Below are 17,257 nucleotides of genomic sequence, written 5' to 3'. Positions count from 1 at the left end.
TTTTCTGAAAGTGGCATGATTTGATTAAAACATATTTATTTACTTTTCTGTAAAATTCTGAAAAATCTTGTGCAGTTTGATTTATGAAATATGCAACCTCTTAATTTGTATTTGTGCTCAAAACAACTGCATTTTTCCTGACATTTAGGCCGTGATATTTTGGACAACACTTCCTGTTAAGTGATAATTTTGTTAAGCGTTTCTCTCCCTTATCTGTCAAGACAGATAATTACAACTGTGCAACAAATAATGGAGTAGTTGTTCAAAGCTAACATTGTATTTGTTCAGTGCAGATCATCACTAAGAAAAAAGCAAATATCTTCCAGCTAAGAAAATCCCAACGTACTATTGTAACACAGAAGGAGAAAAAAATTAAGCATCCTAGATCCATTCTCCAATATACAGCCAGCTTTGTTTTACTACCAGAATAAAACATGACTATGTACACCAAAAGGTGATATGATCTTGTGAGCCAGGTTGTCACCAAATAAGTGTACACTCTTATATTTATGAGGAGCTGAGTTCATCCTCAAACCCAAATGGTTGCCAGACCCAGTAACCATGTGCAAACCTCCACCCATGAATGGATTAAACCAACTCCCCACGAGGGCCTGGGGCAGCCGGGTGTGATCAGCACACCAGGTGTGATCAGTGCACCCAGCTCAGCCCAGCTCCTGCTCGGCCTGGGCACAGCAGGCTTGGCTGTGGAGACGGCAAAGCACTGCAGGCTTTGAGCCACAGCTAGAAGCAGGCCCATGAGATAAATTAAGTGTGGGCTGCAGAGTTTTTTGTACTTTAACTTGCTGTTATCCCTAATCAGCCAAAAGCTGATTAAAAAAGCTGAGTGTTTTTAAAGGTATGAGTGTCTCTGAGCAGCAGAGTGGGAGGTTATGGCGTTCATGCCTTCAGGCACTAGGTCCAGAAGAAGCTTAAATCTCCAAATTACCAGCTAGTAAATGCAGAGATACCAGTCTAAGCTAAGACTTATCAACTTTTTATTCCTGAAGTGCTTCAACAATAAGTATATAAAGTTAATTATAATGAGCGCTTAAGACTTTTTGTTTCTTACACTAATCTTAATTTTACAAGAAATGAAATGGTGGTGGAGACCTACACTATATCAACATGTGTGATTGTGGCTATTAACAAGGTGAATGTACCTTTGGGCTGCCTTTTACTTTGTGAGAGCCATGTCATTTCACATAGCTGTAAATGACAGCTGAAAAACAAAACCTTAGAGATCAGAAATAAAGATACCTGCACTGCAGTGTTTATATGGTTCTTCAAAATAATACATGACAGAATACAATGACAGACCTCAGTAAGAGGTGCCCTTTTCCAGTCCAGATTTGATGATTGTTGGTGTAATGGTCCACTCTAAGAATTACATTTTAAGAAGACTTAAAGATTATCAGCTTTGATCTGGCAATCGTTTGTGCCTATTCAATTGCCATTATCTCAATGTCCTTCCCAATGTTTAAAATATGTAAAGTTGCTTTACTTTACTACTTTCTTCAATATTGGTGCCATATACTTAATAAAATATTTGTTACCTTTACATGATTTCTCATCAGGGTGTTATTAGAAAATGAGTGCCATTAATGCTTTTTTAAAGATATAAAATTGAAGGTACAGGGGAATAATGACTCCTATGAGGACTCAGCAGTAGAGCCCAAAATAGCAGCTTGGGTTCTCAGATTCTTACTCAGTATCTGAACCAGTTTCTGCTGCTGTTATATCAGTACCACTTTCAAGCTATGATATAGCATAGCTTGAAAGTGGTACTGATGTAACAATCACATATCTCTCTGAAGGAAAGCACAAAGTATAGGTAAATCTATTATCAAAGGAGCAAAAAAAATCTTTATCATTTTATGAGGGCATGGGGGTTAACACTGACAAGGCACCAGGAGCCTCTCAAGTTGCTTTATCACTCTCTCTCCTCAGCAGGACAGGGGTAGAAAATGCAATGAATAAATCTCATGGGCTCAGGTAAGGACAGGGAAATCACTCAGCAACTACTGTGGGCAGGACAGATTTCATTTGAGAAGTTAGTTCAATTTCTTGTCAATAAATAGCAGAGTAGGACAGTGATAAATTAAGCTAGAATCATTTCACCATGCTCTCCTTCTTGGGCTCAGCTTCACTGCCACTCCTTCTGCCTTCTCTCCCTGACCAACACAGGGGAGGGGGAGTTAGGATTGCCATCAATCCATGACTCTTTTTCTCTGCCACTCCTTCCTTCTCACACCCTTCCCCTGCTCCAACATGAGTCCCTTGCACAGAAGACAATTCTCACAAACTTGTCCTTGCTCTAGTTTGGACTGCTTCTCTCTCACTGCATTTTTTCACACCTTCTGAAGTACTTTCCCGGAGGTGCCACCCACACAGATGATGGACTCAGCTTTGGCCAGTGTCTTTTCCATTTTGGAGCTGATTGAAACTGGCTCTGCCCAACATGGAGCTGGATCCTGGCTCCTCCAATGAAGCCAGGTGTCTTCTCAAAAGAATTCAGCACTGCAAACTCTCTGCTACTGAAATTTTGCCAGATAAACCCAATATACATAGCAAGGAAAAATGTGACCTCCAATGATTTGCCTGGCTTTTATTTTATTTCATTCTGTGTAGAATACCTTCCAAAAGTACAGGTGGTCAAAATCATCTTCACTTTAAAGATACTAGTGGAATATCAATGGAATAAAAATCAGTAAATTGTAGCTGCACATGTGTGTTTTGACAGTCCTGTGCAAAAATGCTACAAAACTTTTCTTTGGGAGCCGGAAGACATATGAACTAAAGTGTATTTAAAACTTCTGTATATTTAAAACTTTCAGAGAAAACTTGTCTTTATTCTTATTCTAAATGGGTTAATTATCTTTGAGATGTTGCTAGTCTAGTCTTTGACTTAATATTATGTTTCAATTAATGAACTGAATTTTGTTTTTAGTGCTCTGGGACAAAGCAGAACATTGTAGCAAATACTGCAGAGAGTTATATGTTCAGATCTTTAATAAGCATTTTAGTTACATTAGAATATTTTCCATTTGTGGTTTTAGTATGAATTTCATTTTTTCCGTGTAGAGCTTATGCTTTAAATCTTTCCATTTATCTTTCCAGTTCCTCCACAAGATGATTGCACTGATTCTCAGTGTTTCTTCTGGGACATGATGGCTATTTCCTTGGTAACACATTGCTTAATCCTTTGCTATTCTTGCTACACTAATCCAGGAGACTTTAGAGCCATGAATCTGAATGCTGAAGTAATTCCCAGTTGGTTTCATTTATATTGGGAGTATGTACTTTATGTTGGTTCTTTCTATCTTGGATGAGGTGGTTTGCACGTGATGCTCATTTTGCTTCACAAATAAACTTTAACAGACTGGAAAATAGTAAGGGGCATTTTGTGACTGGTTGTTAGGGATATCACAGTGCTGAAAGGGGACTCAGTGTGGAAGATATAGTCTAATAGTTGACAGGGTGATATGATACATCCTTAGTGAAAAAAAAAGATTTTGTAAATGTTAATTAAAAATACATCTCCTAAAAATGTTATAATAGTAAAATATTCAAAGAGGAAAAATGTGTTATTAAGACAGCTTGTAATATCCTTGCTGCAAATTCTTTACTGGATTTTCACAATAGAAAGATTTCTAATCAGTCCAGTATAATCAATAACTTGTATATGTTACAGTGCCTTGGTTGTCCTGTCTGAAGTCCCAGCAGATTTTTATTCTTGCTTTTTCTCTGATGAGTTATTGACATTTCAGTCCCAGTTTTATCTAGTAATGTTTGATACTAAAGCAGTGCAAACTACATTTTCTTTCAAAAAATATTACATGGTTCTAATTTTTAAAAACCTAAATATATGTGTATTTATTATTTTGTATGTCATTTGTGGCAGGATGTTACCTCATCAAACATTGTCAAAACCTATCCTGAATTTTGCTGCCTTATTTTGTTAACCAGCTTTGCTCAGTGGCTCTCTCTGTTACACAGAAATTGACTTCAGAGTTAGAATGATTCTTGCACTTAACTAACTAGCAGCTAGGATTGTCCTTCTAAATTGAGTATAACAGGCCACCAAGATGGTTCCAAGTGTTGTACAAAAAGTCACTGACTTATGCTTAAAAAACAATAACACCATGCAAGAATCCTTTCTGTTAGCTGTTTTCTCTATAAAGACGTGTTAGAAAAAATGTATTTGATTTAGCAGCTCTCTGAAGGCCAGATGTATTTTCCTGTTCCTTTATGAAAAACAATGCAGTCACTTATGAATAGATTCTCCACTTGGGAGGGTGTGCTTGTAATGGCACCCTTCCTTGGAGATTCAATGACTGGCTGGAAGTTCTGAGGGAGAATGCATCTGGAAAGATGCACCCTAAGCCACTGTGCCCATTCTTTGGAGCAAGATTGCAAGAATTTATCCTTTCAGGACACCAGGGTTGTACCTCTGCCACTGGAGCAATTCCACAAATGAGATAAGGAATATGACCTAGTGTTAATACTGTACAAACCTACAGAATCTCTACAAAACCAAATATATACATGCATTCCTAGTAAATCTAATTGGACAGAAATCTTTCCACATACTTTTTATAATTCCTTCAGGGGACATACTTAAAATATTGATGGAAAGAAGCAGTCACTGTCTATGGTATGATGTATCTGTAAGCAGCCTGTAAGTAGCTTATATAAACACTTGACCTATGGTTGTCCTTAATAATCATTGTTTTGAGAACTGTAATGTTACCATATCTGTTGAACTATAATTAAGACTTACTTTAAAATAATTGCATGTGTCTTCACTTATCTGGGTGTTATCTTGTTCGTATCTTACTGATGCAAATTTTAGATGCTTCAATATTATAATTTGAAAGGCTGCTTCCAGACCTACAATCATGCCTGTGTAAATCAAAAATCTACATATATTTATCAGTGGTGAGAATTCAAAATTTAACTAAAAATCATAGAAAAGCTTACGTTGAAAAGAGCTCTAATGCTCTTTCCCTCAATGTAGGGAAATATCAGTTCAAACATACAGTATGGTCTGCACTGAGAAAGTTACTTTCTTCTGTAGAACTAAGCTTTTCTATCCTTCAGACACTGATCAGAAGGTCAATGATATGCATTTCAAATTTTGAATAAATGTATTTGTGACTCTTAGATGACTTCAGTTTCTATGAAGAGTCATGAAGCCAATTTGCCAGCAATGAACATTCACAGAAAACATATGTCAGTGTTCAACCCTAATTTTCTGCATATGGATACTTGAACAAGGGGCAGGACACAAAGCCCATTGTAATCACCCAGAAAGACACCCACTGACTTCAGCTGCCTTTCTTTTATTGGTTTCTAGAAATATTAACTTAATTTTCTAGTCAGGGAAAAGAAGTTATGGGGCTTCTGAAATTTTATTTAAAATCTGCCTAATCTTATTGATTCAGAAATGTATAGCATGCTCTGAAAATCATTTGATATTTTATTGAACTCAGAGTTCAAAGGTGTATTTTCTTGCATAGAAAAACCAACAAAGAATGCTCTGAATACTTAACTGGCAGACCCGACCCACATTCACATTATTATAAAAAATTCTGTTTATAATGATTTGTATATGTAGAAGCTCAAGACCTGTTTTCTAGGCCCACAGTGGTCTTTACTTCCTAGTAAATATTGTAAATGTTCTTTTGCTTTTGCATTCCTTAGAGTGGATCTGCTTTAATTCTCTTGTATTTTAGAGATTCTTCTGTAAATATGGTCAAACGATGTTATTGTACTAATTCTCAATGAAATGAAGAGTCTGTTCTATTGAGTGAAACAGATGTCTCAAAAAACACATTGAGAACAAAACCCCATTGTCAGCTGTTGGCAGTAAAATAAATGAAAGCTGCTGTCTTCCTTACTGGAGCCTCCAGTCAGTTTTCTGGGCCAACAACATGGCTCTCCTTCCAGTGCTACTGCTTCCACCTGTACCTTTCTGCTGCAGCCTCTCATGTGGACCAGGTGATGGAACCAAGCTGTTTCAGCCAGAAACTTTGACCATTTTCTTCCTGCAAAAGTAAGAAAACAAGACCTTAAACATTGAGGGAAAACAATGTTCAGTTTGATTGAACTGTTTTCCAATACTGGTTAAATTAGCTGCTCCTAGGTTAGTTTTTATGCCAGGGCTGGAGCAGATTGGGAGTGTATAAAACTTTACATACCAGCCAGAGTTGCTTGTCATGAAATGAAGAAGCTTTCACCAATGCTGACTCTTTCTTGCAATGCTTCCTTTTTATATGGTACTAAATCTATTTCCCTGACTCTCTTGTCAGATGAAAAATTGCTGTGCCCTTTGTTTTCCATGTGCAATTAAATAACTGTCCTTCAAAGGCTCGTCATAACATATGTAGAAATTATGGAAAACTAGATAAATAGTTAATGAATATCCTTACATCTCACTGGGATTTTCATTCAGCTCTACTAGTACTGAAAGGATTTCTGGAGCAATTCCATCCAGGAATGGAAAACTCTCAAATATTTGTATTCAAATGGGGAAGAGTTCAAAGCTGGGAACAGCTAAGGCAGAATGGGGCCTTCAGTGAGTTTGTTATCACAGTGTTTTGAGTGTACTGTTTGTGGACATCTGATATCAAGACAGGCAATTTGAAAAGTCAAAACTTTCTTACGGCAAACAATTCATATTTGAAGTGAAAAATTGCACTTTTCACACCAAACAGCTCTGTTATTCCTTCCCAAGAAGATGAGGAGGAAAAACACCTTCTCTCTTTTTAATGTACACATTCATGAAGAAAAATGCTTTTATTCGGACTGTGGATGGAAGAGAAATGGGTTTAAAATCTTCCTGTACAGGCTTGAACAGAGAGGCAGACCTCTTGATAGATTACATAGTGTTTAAATAAGCTCATCCATTTTTATTGTATTCATCTAATAGTTTACATTTTAAGAACTGAGTACTGAAAACATATTTCATCTTGCTGGATGCCCGAGAATGGGATTTTTTATAACAGTTTTTCTCCATTAGTTTTTTTATGTGATACTACTTTAAAGAAAATTTAACCTAATGAAATGGAGGCTTTTTATTCACCTATTGTTGCAGTCATTTATTTAGTATTTTTGATTAATTAGGGCTCAAGCTTCAAAATCATAAAGAAAAAGTTTTCAGGAGTTTTGTCTAACTCCATTAAACCACATAAATCACCATTACTGGTACTTTCTCAGAGGTACGCTGCTCTCCAAACTGGAGCTGTTTTCTCTCTTATCTGCCAAAGTTTGTAGGTCATTATGCAGTTAATCATTAAGCAAAGTACAGCACACAAACTTCTAAAGTGAAGTAATATTCTGACGTGAATTGTTTTTTCCAAGCACTATTTATGTTTGAATAAGCTTGATGGTGTTTCCACAGATTCTGAGAGGAGATGGGAGCAGAACTGTTGTTCCTATAGCCTACATTTGTTTTCTGTGATGTAATCAGCAGTCTCTAGCTATTTTAGAAAAAGTCAAAGATATATGGATGTTCTATGAAAGTTCTAATTACAAAATATTTTTACACAAAAACAGTCAAAACACACAAAGTTACTGTTTTGAAGAGAACACCATTCAAAGTGTGTTCTGGCAGAGATGTAGACTGTAGTTCTACATAATAAGTCTTTTTACAAGAATTCAATGGTACTGCATAAGACAGAATTACAGGAAAGAGTTCCTTTTTAGCCAGGCTTTAATACTAGGTTGAAGCCCTAAAGTTTCTGGTCTATCATCACCTGAATTTTTCTGAGATCTTTCTAGTTTGCATACCATACCCAATCCCTCTGAAGTCCAGGTAACTTTCTCTCTTTTTAGTTATTTGACAACAACTCTTAGGAAGAAGTATGACATATCTGTAGAATCACAGGACGAGCCAGACGCAGAGTTTTGACTCATTCCAAGTTTTTGGTGGAGTTTCTGCCCTCCTTGCACCAGCAATACTGACTAGTGCCAGCTAGAGACAAAGCCAAGACTTAGAAGATAATTTGGGAAACCCAGCTTCTGTACTTCCCACTTGGTATAAGGATTTGCACTGAGCATGGGTCATGCTCGAAAAAGGAGTAATTTTCTTTTTATTCATATTCCCCTTCTGGTTCAGTATCATAAAGGTAATCTTCCATATAATTTTCCTCTAGCATTAGAAATTGAAATTTTGTTTCCATTCATGATGAGTGCCTGAGAAAACAGAAAGAATCAAGCCTATTTTTCATCATGGGGTAATTTTGGGAAAGTTGATTCCCTACTGTTCTAGCAATAATATTTCAGAGAGGTTAACCCTGAAACTTTACTATAAAGGGCAACAAGTCAAACCTATCAATCAGAAAATGCATAAGAGAAAGAGACCACAGAGAAGAGAACACACGGGAAAAATCTCTCTGAGACCTCTCTTTTCCTCCAAGGGAGCAAGAAGTGCTGTTACACATTTGCCTTAAGGGCAAATTTTCCTGAGAACTGGAAAGCTTTAGGTATCTGTAACTGTGGTGAAATGAGTTGCCCTTGGCTGGACAACAGGTCCCCACCAAGGCCCTCTATCATTCCTCATCTCAGCAAGAAAGGGGAAGAAAATAGGAGATAAATAAAATCCTTGTAGGTGGAGATAAGGCAGTTTAATAAAGTAAAAGCAAAAGGTTACATATGCACAAAGACAGAAAAAAAGCACAAAAATATTTTATTCTTTACTTTCCATCAGCAAGTGATGTTAGACCTTTGGTCAGGTTTGGGTTGGCTATCCTGGCTGTCCTCCTCCCAAGATTTTGCCCACCCTCAGTCTGTTGGTGAGGGGGGAATGCTGGACACACAGCACTGATGCTCTGGAGCACTGCTCAGCACTGGTGTTACCAAGGAGCTGCTCTTTGTATACTGTGTTTTTTCTTACAGCAATACTACCTCAGTTCAACCAAGAAGGGAAGATTTTTAGTAAAGATTATGAAAAACAGGCATGTGGGAGCCTAAAATGGTAGACATAGTTGATGGGAGACCAAAGCAATGATTTATACATTGACTTTCATCATTTATATCCAACATGAAATTGTTTTTGTCTAAACAGTTACAAATACATCTGTTTAACAATTGAGATAGCCAGTAGCTGTGTCCATGGAATGAAATCAAATACTTGTTCTTCCAGCAAAGGTAGTGTGCAGAGATCAGTGATTCAGAAATCAGTTGGACTGCAAAAGTGATGTATACAGTTTCATCTGTAGACACCCTTAACTAGACATAGATGCAACCTGACACATAGTCCAGAATTCAGACTTTCTTCCATTTGGCTGTATTCTGTGTCTCAGTCTGTGTAACTGATAAAGCAGAAGATGCTCAGATCTCAAGGCAGAGTGGTGTGCAGCTCTGATCATGACCAAAACCATTACAACTTTCTCCAAAATTACAGACATGTAACATTCTTTGAAAGGGCTTTAGGATTAAACCCTGGACAGGACCAGACATACAAAAAAAATAATGCCCAGCTTCACTACACTGATCAGGCTTGGGATACATTTTATTAGGTGACTTAGCATATTTTTTTTTTTGCTGCTTCTTACGCCTAAATAGATTTTTCTCCTCTTCCTTTCTCTCTCATGCTGATTTGGGGGAAATTTCAACTGTTTCCATCTGCAATGTATAACGGTGCACATAGAACACTATGTTTCATTTCAAGCAATCAGTTTTGCTTTGGCTTTAGAGTGTTTGGATTAAACCTGAATTTAAGGTTCAGCTTCAAGCCCAACCTTTTTATCCTTTCTTGATTAGTTTAGTTTATGTTCTTGCTTATAAGCGGGAGATTAATTCAGATGTCTGCTCCTACTCAAGAGAAGGTTCAGCTCAGCCCTGTTTTTGCTCTTCTTTCTTCACTCCCTTGAGTCTACATTTATATTCCAAAGCTGTTTTAGGCAGAGAATTCTGTGAAGCTCTTCTATCAGTCCAAGGGTAAATGAGCCTGAAAATAAATCTTTCAAAAGATATAGGAAGTTCTGTTATCAAGTTCGACTCCATACAAATAACAGTGCTGTTTTTCTACACAAATATTTAATAATGGTCTTGCAATGATAAGTTTTACTATTAAAATACAAAGCTTTATGAAATTTTAAAAGGAGTTAATTTTATTGATAAAATGGAAATGAACAGTTTTATCTTTGCAACATGAAAATGAAGACTCTCAGAAAATCCTGGTCATTTTTTCTTGAGGAAAGAATGTCATACATTCCACTCTCTTACTTCCTTTATGTGTCATTGCACACTCATTTTCATGTGTAGTTTATGCACAATTTCTGTTTAGGTTCAGCAGCACTCACAGAGAAGTAAGTAGGTATTCAGAAAGGGAGGAAATTTAATGAGGTTTCTTATAATATGAAAAGTCCTGTAGTCTAAGGGGGGGTTGGGACACCTCTGTTTAAAGAGAGAAGGCTAAGGGAAAATCCAGGTATTGTCTTCAACTAAAGGGATCAGAGCACAGAACCAGAAAAAGGGCAAGAGGCAACTGTCACAAGCTACAGGGAAGGAAATTCCAACTAGTTACATGGAAGAAATAAAAAGATCACCCTTTTGTGCTCAAGCACTGGAATGGGGCAAATTTAACCAAACTAGAGGGGTTTGGTTATGTGCATTCTGGAAGTGTTCAGAGCTTGTCCTGAGGTACTTGCTCTAACAATAGTTTTGGTCCTATAGCTGGGACTAGATGGTGTTACGGCCACTATTGGAACAAGGGGTTCTTTCCTAACCAAATTACTGTGCAGATTTGAAAACACAGAGGTAGAACAAGTATGACAGAAACTTATCAACTTCAATGGTATGTAGTGTTCCACCACACAGTAATATTAGGAAAGGACCACCTCTGCTCTGGGCTCTGGTTCCCTAAGAACTGGCAGGGTGTCCAGCACCTGACATCTGTTCCCTGCCGTTGGAAGGAAGCTTCTGTTTGAAAAAATGCTGCATATATATGAGGGTCTGTCCCAGCTACAGAGTAAAGCACCTGAACTTCGGTATTTAGAGTGTGGGTTTACTTTTTTGAGTTTGGTACTTCACCACCTGTCCCAGCCAGCTGACTCATTTACCTAAGTCCAGGTGTCTATTCCTTCCAAGAACTCTTGCTGGTGTCTAGATTCTGCTCCAGGAGTGGGGCAGCTGTGGAAGCTGTGTCACATCTGTCAACTTTGTTTTGATGCAATGTTAATATAAAATTAGTTCATAATGACTGGTTCCTGTGACTGCATTTGCAAGCATTTGATAAATGTATTTGTCTAGGAAAGGTTTTATTTGGTCTTTAGATGGTGTCTCTATGCTGGAACACAGATATTCCTGAGAAGAGAGATGAAGAGCACTCTGAATCCCTCAGGCTTTGGATTTAGGCCTTAGTCTGCATCAATTCCATATGCTAGTGGGGTTTACAGCAGGAGGAGAGAATTAATGTATACCCACCTCCTCAGGTGTCTTTCAGATTGTTCCTGTTTAGATGAGTTTGCAGCTTTGCTTCTGCTTCAACAGACACATGGGACAAAATCTAGCCTTACTAGTATTTTTCATTTTGATAAAAAAAAATGAAAGCAAACATTTTCTTTCTTAATCCACAAGATAAATTGCTTGGCATCCTACTTATATAACCTGTGCATATCATGCTATAGTTAAACTGTGTTTCATTAAAAGTAACTGTATATGAATGTATAATTCTCCAAAACCACCCAAGTTTTTTCTACAAGTCTAAAAGTTTAGCTAAGAAAACAGAATTATATGTACAGGGAGATGTTAGTGCTATGTCTCCAGGACCTTTGATTCTAGAGGAGCAGACTGATCTTTTCTCAATTTGTTTAAAGAGAAGCACTGATTGCAGAAGTAGCCTTAGAAAGAGCCTTTAGTCCTTCATTCCAGTTAAAAGAAAGTAACATACTACTAAATGATGATATCTATCTAAGCAAGACAAAGGAAACAATGAGTAAAATATTTCAGAATGCTTAAGAAAATATTTTATTTTCATAATGTATAGAGAGGTTGGTATGACAATGTGTTCTAGATGTCATTTCACAGCAGGCATGAATTTCCATCTACACTTTTTCATCCATTTGGCATCTCAGAAGGCATATAAAGCATTCAGTCCATTATGCACTGGCATAAAGTAGTTACAATCTGAGATCAAAGATACCACCCACATAAAAAAAAGAGACTTAAAAAATGTCTTTGAATCACCCATAAATGTACAAAAATGGTCAGATTTCCTGTGAATAACCTTTCCTGTCAATTTTCAAGTTTTCCCTTCTTAGGGTAATGACACTGTAAGAAATGTGTTCTGCTTTCCATGTTAATTCTTCTCTTTGAGCCAGGTTGAGTACCAAGTGTGACCAGAGGAGCAGTATGTAAAAGGATTCTTGTTTCATGACTGCATAAAGATTCAAGTTATTCCATTTAACTGAGCAACACAAAATTGTAGTGTTGGTGAGATATTTTATCAAAGACTTATATTTCTGAGACTTAGAGAATATCAGTATTTTCAAGTAACACTGGGTCAGCAGGATTACCCAGTAACTCAGTTATCAGCAGTAGTGGTTACAGGATCTCAACAAGTCACAAGGATTTTGTAAGAGTTTATATAGCAAAATATTAGTGAAAGGCAGTGTACACCAGTCTAGCCAGACAAGACATCCCTTTTGCCCTCAAAGCACTATAGAGCAGAGCCAGGAAGAGCAAAAGTAACAAAAAGGTAATTTAGCTGAGATGTGTGACAATCCAGGACTTGCTGTTGTTGGTGCCATATCCTGTTGTGGAGTTGTCCAGGAGGAAAGTAAGAAGTGGTTGTTTATCTCCTGTGGCAGTGTGTGACACGCAGCGAAGCAAAATAGGGGGAGAAAGCACCAAAGTACATCCAGACAAAAAGCCTGACTAGATTCTTTTAGATCAATTGCCTTGAAGAAAGAAATAATGAAAATTTCCAGAAAATTTCTGTGGGAAAATCATCTGCCTAGATGCTTGCTTTATACTTAACGCATTTGAAGGGATTACAGTCTGTCCCTGGGAGAACTTTTCGAAATACCAGAAACTCAAATAGTGAGACTCTTAGTGATTTTTTCCTCCTAGAAACAGACTTTTTCTTGCCTTTCTTCTCAGCCTCATGCATTTCTGGATCTTGCTGTACAATGATCCAATTGCAGTAGGAAGATGGTCATTGCTTTAGTTGAAGGTATATCCTGGTATACCTCCTTCAGGCCATCAATATGAGGTTTTGAAAAATTTTCTCCTTTGGCTTAGGTTTTGTGAAGAGGTGGACAGCATATCAGACTACAGACTTCTTTTAAAAAGGAGAAAATATCCTATTTTACGTTTGGTTTTCTGTTAGATCTTGATTAATTAAAAAAAAAACCCCAACCAGACAATAAAACATAACCCAAACTATAAGATTCTCTGCTGTACTGTATTACCTGAATGCACATATAGCCTCTGAAAGATGAAGAGAAAACATCAGAATTCAGATATTTTTAGTATAATACTATAACTCATTACAAGAATCAGTGTATCTATGTTTACTAAGCAGTAAAATACACCGCATACTTCAAATATGAATAACAAGAGTAGAAGATAAGTTTCTGTTTCTAAACTACTTCAGAATAACTTACAGAAGTGGCAGGTTTTTTATCGTTGCAAATGGTCTTCAAACTCTCTCACTCAGTTTTGAAAGACAATAAATTATATTTATGTATTTTTTCTCACCAAGAGGAGATTTTGATCAACTTTTGGTCTTCAGTAGTTCAGGAGCACTTAGTTGCTTCTCACATGTTGCTTTTTCTGAGAAGCTGAGAGGAAATGTAGAATTCTAAAGATGCTCAATAGCTCCGGTTTAGCATATTTGGCAAGAGCTGCAAGCAAAAGGTTTCAAAACAGATTGTAGAAGCTTGGGAAGGATTCTATATTCTAGATTACAGACATTATAAAATTGATAGGATAGTTAGGCATATAGGCGCTTCTTGAAGTGACAAATTTGGCTGAAAAATAGCTTTGTGTGGAGATAGAAATTTAAGAACATACATATTTTTCTCATTGAAGGAAAACATGAAAACAACAAAATTTTCCCTGAGAACTGTCCAAATTATATTATGTGGACCCACTTGTATTTAGGCAGTGTAAAGACAAACTGAAAGCTGATAGTAGGGAATCTTGAGAGAAAAGGTTTGGAAAAGTTTGATATAAAAATTGATGATAGAATTTTAGTATGTCATGTTTTTTTACTATATGGAGACATTTTACCAACCTATTCACTGAAATTATTTATTCTGCTGCCTGAACTGAGTTCAGGAATCTGCAATATGAAAATGTTTAGAAGAGAACTGTTTTCTTATTTCTCTTATTTAACATTACTGGTTAATAGCTTTTTCATAAGGTATATTTACACACACACAGACTCAGGCCTTTTCTCCCTCATTTTAAGAAACTACATGAAAGGGTAACAGACACATATCTATCTAACTCCTTTGAGGATGCTTCAGGGGTAGTTTGCGTTGCATTTTGTGCAGGAATCTGCCAAGGTGATTTCTATGGTAACCTCTATTTGCATTCTTTCAAATGATGGTAAATTCTGACACATTCCATTAAATATTGATAGCAGTGTTTCATCTGCAGGAAACCCACATGGGAATATTTAACTTTATCTATTGTCTGAGACTATATTTTTGTATCAGTAAGCCTTATACAGTTAAAATGTTAATTAGATTTTTATAACCATTTTTATCGTTCTGCTCTTCATCTAGATTGCTCCAAACACATTTATTTACAATTCCAAAATAGTTCCATTAATATTCCACAGCATTGTACTCAGAGATTAGCTTAATAGCTAACCTCAAAAATGTACTTAAAGGCTTGTGAAACACCTACAGAATCATAACACTGCAAATTTTATTGGCTAATGGCCAAGTGATTTGTAAGATCAGATTTTAAGGAAAAGAGACAAGCCAGAAAGAGAAAATGGCACAATTAGCTTGAAAATTGCATTGGTTTCTCAAACATGAAACAGTAGTGAAACTGTTTACATAAAGGATTTTTTTATTGGTGGGTGAGGTGGAGTAAAGTAGGCTAAGAGAAATGGAAAAATAGAGCACAGGTGATTTTATCTTCATGAGTGACACACAAAATATCTCCAAAGAATTAAAATAACTCCCAATCCTCTGGAAAAATAACCTTGCATCACACTAAGGATTATGTGTTCATTTTATATTAAACAGTGTTTGGGGATCTGGCTGGAGACTGTTTTCTTATGAAGAAATTAGCAAACATGAATTTGTGGCAGAGGCTCTGAACCGCTGCTGTTTTGTGTTTCGCATGGCTGCTTACACATTTGAATAGTAAATACAGGCTGGATTTAAAGCACCACGAGGTAAGGGAGAGGGCACCACTGCTGCTCACCAGCGTGCAGCTGAACAAAGAGCCAGCACCCCAACAAGTGGTAACAGCACGAGCTGAAATTGCCATGACCTTTTGTTATTTGGTCTGCTGGCCTACAGGTGGGAAAGGTTGCATAGCAATGGGGAACTCCTGACCTGCTTTGCACTTTTGAGCAGGTTCTGTGCTGTGAGGTAATTACAGGAGATGCTTTTAGAAAATTGGTCCTAATATCAAGGTTTTCTGGGTTCCATTAAGGTCTGGAATCTTGTGCTAAGACAGAAAATTGAAAATATTTGATACTAAGAGAGGCTTTGTGAAGAGAAGCAGCACTATACATGATTCCAAGCAGTGACACTACAATTCTTTTGAATTGTTTGCTTCCGCAGCCCACCCCCAGAGCATCTCAATTACAAATGCACAGCTAGTGGGAATTAATCTGTGTGTAGATCTCATAAAAATCATGGAATGCATAGATCATGTAATGCTATCTTTAATATAGAATACGTTATTGCTAAGAATTCTTAATCTCTATCCAGTTTAATGTCACATCCTTCTCTTTTTTTTTTTTTTTTTCTTCTTTTTAAATAAGACTAACTTCCTGCTGAGATAATTTTGGAATATGTTGAAAAGTAAATGGTGTGATATTACAACCTTATGTGATGCTTTTAGAAAAATCCATGGAAGTTGTGAAATGCTGTAAACAGTTCTCTCCAGGGTCTAGAGGCTACCTTCAGTGCTGCTTTATGACAATCCTACTGTAGTTCCTTTTTGATAGTGCACAACTGCTCAAAGCAAGCATAGAATATGTCCCTTTGCTTCCAGGATTGGTTAGGGATGATACAATGGAAAAGCAGGGAGGTAAAGGGAGTGGCACAGGGGTGGGGGAAGTGACCTAGGAAAGGAAAAGAGGGAAACTGGAGGTGAAGAGAAACAGAAAGAAGTGAGAAAATATTAATACAGGTTTGTGCTGCCAAAGTTGATTAATGCAAATGAAGTGGCAAGTTTCCAGAGCAAATCCAGGTTAAGTACTGTTAAGCACTACAACAAGGCTCAGAATCAGATCTCATAAGCCCTGTGGACTGGAGTCAACCCAGTGCTATGGGCACATAGTCCTGGAATCACTGGGCAGGTAATTTTAAATACGTTTTTGAATTGTGCTCCGTATTCTATGAGGGTTATTGCTGTAGGAACAGCACCAAGCTCAAGATGATTTCATTCTACACACAGCTCAAGTAAATAACCTGTGCTCTGGAGAGCATAGCAGAGGCTGCCCAAGCTCTGAACAGGAGCTAGCATGTTGCTGTACCCTGTAGGATGGAGGAGCATAAGGAATATCTGGTTCTGATGTGCTTAACTGACGAGGAGTAATATTGCCTCCCTCAGCTGCAATGAGTCTGTGCTTTGTCACAGAGTTGACCCAGGACTTGTAACTTTGCTTTAACAGTGCTAAAGAATATAGAAATGAGTCTGAACACAAAACACAGCAAATCCAGTTTGATTTGCGCTCCACCTGCATTAATGGAATTTAATGGATCTGAGCTGGACCTGCATCACTTACCTCTGCTGCAGCATCTTTCCCTTGCAGCTCACCAGGTGGCACCTGCACTCTGAGCAGTGCTCACTGTGCTGGATGAGATGCGCTTTTTGCCTAACTAGCTAAGCAAAATGAGGGCCAGGTAAAGGTGCCTTGCACATTTCATCGGTCTTCAGGTCCTTAGCTAGTCATTCCTCATGTAGCTTTTTGATACCTGACATGTGCAGTATAACCATTTTGTTCATGAAATAGACTTACTATTCTAGAACCAGACCTTAAACTTTTGAAGCCATTAAAAAGAATACTACTAATTCCAACAGGGACAGAATTTACATATTGTCTTTTCGAAAG

The sequence above is a fragment of the Ammospiza caudacuta genome, chromosome 3, assembly GCF_027887145.1.
Source record: "Ammospiza caudacuta isolate bAmmCau1 chromosome 3, bAmmCau1.pri, whole genome shotgun sequence".
Lineage (NCBI taxonomy): Eukaryota > Metazoa > Chordata > Aves > Passeriformes > Passerellidae > Ammospiza > Ammospiza caudacuta.
Note: the sequence above shows the minus strand (reverse complement) of the source record.